This window comes from Gavialis gangeticus, unplaced genomic scaffold, assembly GCF_001723915.1.
Source record: "Gavialis gangeticus isolate Ggan-Ray unplaced genomic scaffold, GavGan_comp1, whole genome shotgun sequence".
NCBI classification, from domain to species: Eukaryota; Metazoa; Chordata; order Crocodylia; family Gavialidae; genus Gavialis; species Gavialis gangeticus.
This window is the reverse complement of record NW_017729032.1, coordinates 211,894,582-211,901,468: the sequence shown is the minus strand read 5'-3', so window position 1 is coordinate 211,901,468 and position 6,887 is coordinate 211,894,582. Positions and strand designations below refer to the sequence as shown.

Genomic DNA, 6,887 nt, shown 5'->3' with positions numbered 1-6,887 from the left:
CCCCCCATTTTGTTTTTCCGGCATGCCGGCACTCTGGCACCTTCTAAAGTACACGTCATGGTTTTTTCGGCACTCCAGCCAAAAAATGTTGCCTACTCCTGGGCTAGTGTTTAAGAAGCTAGACTCATTTCTCTTCCTCCTTTGCACTGTTAGTTTCCACTACCTGAACCTCAGTGAGATAGTCTGCAGATCCCTTTTACTCCAGCACCAAAAGACTGGGATGAAACCACTTCACTGGGAAGCAGAGGTGTTGGGAAGGTGAAATCAAATCCTGAAACACTGACTCCTTTGAGTGCATAATAGGCTCACCGTGCAGCAGAGAAAAAGGAGCGATCCACCTCAGGTCAGCAGAACCAGTGCAATATTGGAACTGAGGGAAGAGATGGACTGGCTTTCCTTCCTTTAATAGTGGGGCAGGTATTTTGCTGCTCTGCCATGGTCATGGCGTGGGGAGCTGGGATGGCAGAAGGGATCAAAGCCCCATCAGATCAGCTGAAAAAACTATTAATGCTTCATTTTTGGAACCTGCAGTTAAACAGCACAGCTTCTGTCTGCACAGTAGAGAAAATAAGTCACTTTTTTCCCAGCCACCAATGGCCTTTTTGGCCTACAAGGCTTTTCTATAAAATACTGATTTTGAAATATCATGATCCTGTTGGTAAAAGCAAGCCCTATCCTTTATGAGTATTAAACTACCATTTCCAGTTCATCCATCCCTTAACTTGCAGGAAAATGCAGGCATTACAGTGACGCAGGAACAAGACTTTGCAAGCTAACCCCATTTAGGACTGCATATGGCATGTGCCTTCCCCTCCAAATATGAAAATATCTATCATCCTAATCACTGTTCCCTGGAGATTAAAAACATAACTGAACAAGACTGGCAATAAACAGTGTATGTGTATATAAGGAAAGGCACTGCATCATTGCCAGTACATCAGTTCAGTTAATCTCCACAAGACTGTTAAAACCTGATAAAACTTGTTACAAGCTGTTTATAATGTCCAAACGTTCTTTTAAGTTTGCAAAAGGGAGTGGAAAAGCCCTCCAGGGAAGCTCCACGTGACACTAACAGTCAGCAGCGTAGATTGCAAAGTACAATTGGACCAGAATTCAGAGAGCTGAATGCCCAGGTGCACTGGAGGTAGCCCAGCCTTTTACTATACTCTAGTCCTGAGGGCAAACTCTTTGGCTCCCTTCTGTAAATTGCACTGGCTTGTAAGGTCTCTGAACAGGCAATTATGATGGCAGAAATTGGTGGGTTGCGGTACATTCCAGCCCTGCTGTCTTCTAGCACCTGAGATGCCCCCTACCCAAGAGGCAAGGAATAAAAAAGCTAGAGGAAGTCTCAGCTGCCCACTGGGAGTACCTTTACATCCACTTTGTGTTACTACAATGGACCCAACAGGGCTGGACCTCAGACCCAGATTGCCTACAGGTTGATGTTTTCACTCAGCAATGCTCCTAGTGTGGGTGATCACAAAATGAAGAGGTGCTTCAAACACGTCTCCCAAATAAAACTCTTTACCAAAACCATGCCCAGCAGGAATAAATCCTTGGCTTTTGCCTCATCTTTCTGATGCAGCTGATGGACCTGATGAGACAAGGAGGCTTACCTCACTTTGAAATGCTGCTATGATTAAACTGATCACTTTTCTAGCCCACCTTCCAGTTTGCTGAGAGGATTTATACAGTGAAGTCTTTTAATAAAACAACTACTTTTTTATCACCACACTTCTGTTTTTGAATCAAGCAAAATTAAGTGGATAAATCTTTTTATTTCAAAGAGAGTATTAGGTGTTATCTGGCCATCGTAAAATTGTTGCCTTTTATTGACCTTGTTGTAAGACTCTCAGAGCCATCTGTTTGATTGCAACCTCTTGATAAAATCTAGTCAAGCCTAGTCAGACAGCCAAGCTCACTTTGTCCAGACTCACCTCTGTTTGCCCTACTTGGAGCAAGTGTGATACATTAACGCGGAGTCTAGGACATCTTCTACGTGCAGCTATTACAGGAAGCTCGCCTATTAGAAAACAATATAATAAGCAACAAGGGAGTACATGCCAGGAGCAGTCCTCAGGGGTGTAATGATGTAAGCAAAGAACACGCAAGATAGCATCAGATGCCAAAAAATATTTTACAAGGTTAAGTTATTATAGAAGTGCTTGCTAGGGGAGGCCTAGAGTACAGCTAAAGGTGTGTCAGCTTTTACAAAATCACCTGCTGGGTGTCATAAATCCATCTTAAGAACGAGCTCAAGGCTGAAACTGAGCATGAGGCCTTGATCCAAAAGGAAATACAGGAGGAAGGACACCCTGGTGTTTGAAGTGCAGGGCTGAGTTAGAAAACCTAAACTCTCTTCCTTTGGCTTTACCACATGTTTTTTGATTTGAAGTAGGGGTGTCATCTGGTACACAGGGCTTCTGGAGGGGCATGGATTTGAAGGGTAGGTAAGTGGTGGTGGTATTAATCCCCATGGCTCCCTGACCTGCTATATCGGTACAGGGAGCCATAGCAGATAATGCCCCAGTGCCAAATTCTAGCATACCAAATGCCGTTGGCAACTCTTTTTTGGCAGCAGCAGGGCAAGGAACAGCTGTGTTAACCCCTGTGTCTCCCTGAACCAATATAGGCCTGTCATTCACCCCATCAGTGGAAGTGGTTCTGGATCCAGCCCATGAGGAGCCCCACAGTCTGAAGGCAGGCCAGGGGGCCAAGCAAGTTGGAGCCCCCTGACTGAAAGGATGGAAGATCATAAGGCATGTCAATATGGCTTCCTTCCAAACCTGGGTCTGCTGCTAATAAAATGAGCCCTGGCCACTGGCTTCTGCCCAGGCAATCAGACAGAAGAGATGTCCTGAGATGTGCACACCTTAGCATCATGCTCAGAAACAGGCTGCAAGCCGTGCTGGGTACAGGGCATTCAGGTCCACCCTAAACTGCTTTGAGAGGCTGCTGAACTATCTGTTCTGCCTAACTGTTGGTTTCAGTCATCTGAGCAGGAGGAAGTTGTCAGGTCTTGCTTTGTCAATGGTACATTTGGGGCCTTTAGTGACCTTTAAGTTATTTGGCCTTTAGGTGACCATTTGTATTATTCCAGTCATACTGGTCTCACTGTCCATCTGCTGCCTCTGCTCATAGACTTCAGATTGTGAGTTCTTTGAGTTGTGCAGTGACTTTGTATTTTGTGTGTGTACACCTCCTAGCACAATGGGATCCTTGACTGGGGTCAGTAGGTTTTTCTACCATACAAATACAGAACAGCAATCATAGCAATACGGGTAGGTCCAGGAAGGTGTAGAGAACAGCACAGAGAATGCCATGAAGGGTGCTGTGGGAGAAACCAATGAGGGTAGAGTCTAATTGCTGTCTTAGAATATGTACACTTGCTGATTAATGCCCTTGCTTTATAACTGAACATTAGCAGCAACCATAGCAGCTTCAGCTTTCCCAACAGGTATATTTATGGTTTGCAGAATGTTTTAAATAGCCTCAGAAAGAACATGGATGGGGTTCTGGAAAAAATATTAAAAGAATGAGGAGGAGGCTCAGTGGCAAAATTAAATTGCTTTCATTAAAAAAATAACTAAAAAAAAAAAGAAAAAAAAGTGTGTGGGAGGAAGGGGGAAGCACTCTGCCAGTAGAAAGTTAATTTCTTTCATCTTGGCTGGGCTGAGCTCTATGTGGGTGCAGCTCTTGGCTGGGCGCCCAGCAGCGTAGGTGTTGTTCTCTAAACAAAAGTTCAGGGCTGCCAGATGAGCCATATCACCTACACAGGGAACTTTGGCCTTTAAGCCTCCCAAACGTTTGCTTCACTGGGACAAATACAAATGTTCTGAGTTAGCCTTTATAAAACTAAATGAAAACCCCTTGCCTGAGTGCATCTTGACAGCAGATGAAGACTATTTTATTCAAAGCTGTTCACTGCCAGAGAGATGTAAATGTCAAGTGTACAAGACAGGACTGTGAATGAAGATTTACAGATAGGCTGAAGAAGGTCAAAGGGAAAAGGGCGAGCTCACAATTTTGGGAGGCTGTGAATTGCCCTTTTAATGAGTTTCTTGGGCTTTTTGATCATGAGCACTGCAGCACAACAGTCATGCTGGAATAGGATAGGGATCTGGCTACACCCTACCTTGAGCTGATTCTGCTGTATGCCATTTGTTGTTGCAGCTGTAGAATACAAGATCTACGGAGAGCTCAGATGTTTACTCGGCACGTTGTACCTGTCCAGGGTTCCATAAAAAGATCATAAAAATAATAATGATGTGACATGGTGCCAGCACATCTCATCACAAATCTGCGTCATTCTGGGGCATATCTAAGGCAGGAGAGCACATCCACATCTGGTATAAAGAAAGAAAATTGAAGCAGCCTTCTGTTAACTGAGCAGAGATAAGCAGGAAAGGTGCAAACTGTTCCTTTTATGGGACTGAGGGAACTCTGCCCTTGCATGCTCAACCTAGCTGTAAACTCTTCTTAAACAATTGCCTTTTACAAGATCATTGGACTGGGTCAAGCTACCTTGCCCAGAAAAGAAATTGCTCGAGATTGGAACCAAAGCAAAATCTCCTCGGGTTAGGGCAAATTCACCTCAATTCAAAGGACTGCATCATATAGATACAACTTTTTTCCCCTCTCTTCTTACAGCTATGGTTTTCCTGGGATGTCCAGATCATATGTCTGTGGCCTCAGTTATGCCTAACAAGGCCTATGTAGGATTTCATTTTTCTTTACAGATGTATAAAAAAAGCACTTTCCACATACAAGGCAATACATTTTCAGCCAACTTGAAACCTGCCCTCCCTGTGTTTTGTTGGAGCAAACTGAACCAAAGGAATGGATGGTTTTATAAAATACTCCAAAGGCTCTTTCTTGTTACATCATTCAGATAATAAAGGGCAGCTTAAAACTCCAACCACTTTGTTTCACTGGACATCTATTTGCGGTGGACAGGTTCAGTTGGCACAGCTCCTAAGAGTGAAGCCATAGCGCTAAAGCTCCCACTAGTTCAAAGCCCATCTGCTTGGCAAAAGCCAACACCTTAGGGCCCTCTCCTATGTATAAATATTATTTAAGGTTTCTATCCTTACATTCAAAGCCCTGCATAGCTACCTGGGGGATAACCTCTCTATCACCACATGACTTGCCATGAGAGCTACATCCTGTTAAAATGACAACAGTTGACCAACAGGGAGATCTTCCAACAGGAAGATGGGAGAGAGAATTTGTAGGAGCGAAACCAGTTCACTTCTCCCTTTCAGCATCCCCTCGCTTGCACTGTATAACACAGGACAGCGGACAAGATGGTCTAATTTAGTAAATGGCAGTTCTTATCTTCTTATAAGAAATGAGTACGGACTGTGGACCTCACTTTTACATGAGACTTTTACCCTGCCTTCTATGCTTTCAGAATTAAAGGTACTATTCATTTCTTTTACTTTGTTGTCCTTCAGTTTCTTTGCATCCCCTATCAAGCAGCCCACCCATGCATATATACAATCTTTATCATGAAAACTTACAAACTAATCATGTCATTCCCCCTACAGGCTGGAAACAGGCAAAGGAGAAGCTATCACTGTTATTTCTATTTTTAAATACTTGGAAGGTATTGTTTCTACTTATGAGGCCACACAGACAGTGTACAATAAACACCACCCCTGGTCCTTGGCCCAAGCAGCTGTTGGTAGGCACTGACTGGCAGTGTTGCAGAGAGTGCACTCAACACCTCCTGCCTCACCCCTGCCAAAAAACCCCCAAACACGGTGAGAATATAGGTGTAGGTGGAAAACCATGGGTGTGCTGGCAGAAAAGTTATGTGGATACAAAGTAAGCTGTGCTTTTTGTTCAGCTGATTGTGCCTAAACAGACACAAAATCCTAATTGTAGTCTTAGCATATATGGGCCTACCGGCTCCAGTACACAGGAGATCCTTAGGCTGGCAGGGAGCCTAGTATTTTTGATGGATGCTTTGAAGTAATCTGAGGTTTGTGAATTTCTGGACTTGTGGCTAAAGAGGCATGCTTGTTATTTTGCTGTATTTGGAACCTTTTATAATGAAACCTTGAAGGAAAAATCATTTCTGCCTGAGAATAATTTGTGTTTGGCATCTGAGGAGGAGCACAAGAGTTAGTTCAAAGTTTAAATATTGAAGCATGACAATATTTTGTACAATACAGGCTATTTTAAAAACATTTAATTCCATCAGCTCTATGTTCATCCATGATATATCACTGCCTTGTTCTGGCTAGTTCTTCTCTCTGCCCTCTTCTCTCACATAGGAAACTTTCAATTTTTGGAAACTTATGACTATGGAATCGTCTTTCCTAACTCCATTTTAAGCCATGATTGGAAACCAGTGAGAGATGCTGATTCCTGGGCACTTCTGAGAACATACCCACTCCTTCAGGTTTGTAGTTTTCAGACTTGGCTCTTATTTTTAAAAGTGCTTGAAAGTTTCCATACAAGGCAATGAAAAGCAAGCTAATTTTGGGTGCCTAAATATGGCCTGGCTTTGGGCACCCATTTTTTAAAATTTTGGCCCACAAGTCTCCACTATATAAGGATGTATATCCTCTTTTATTTACTGTGCTGTTAAGCCCCTTTCAACAGCATGGTTTTGCTTTGCTGTGCGTGCATCAGTTATATAAAATCTTTGTGCCACGAATCATTTTGAGCACTCTTCATGACTGGAGGCATTTATTTTTCCTCCTTGCTTTTGATCTCCCCAAGACTGTTATTCCTGCAGTAGCAAAGTTATTTGCCCTTTAAGTCTAGCATGTGGTAATCCACAAAATCCATGATTCATAATGAAATTGGCTTCACTCCTAAGGAGTTTAGCGGTTGTCTCAACCCAGTGCAACTGGCAATTTTGGCACAGAGGAGTT

The 6,887-nt window shown here is 43.2% G+C and overlaps 1 long non-coding RNA gene across 1 annotated transcript in view; it reads right to left on the bottom strand.

Annotated features, from left to right (window-relative positions):
* The window catches only part of LOC109302465, a 9,507-nt gene extending 5,274 nt beyond the window's left edge, over positions 1–4,233 (bottom strand). Inside the window, exons 1-2 of the long non-coding RNA XR_002098790.1 lie at positions 4,136–4,233; positions 1,938–2,023 (exon numbers count right to left, since the gene is read on the bottom strand). This is a non-coding gene — a long non-coding RNA (uncharacterized LOC109302465). The remainder of the gene's footprint in view (positions 1–1,937; positions 2,024–4,135) is intronic.
* Positions 4,234–6,887: the final 2,654 nt, after the last annotated feature.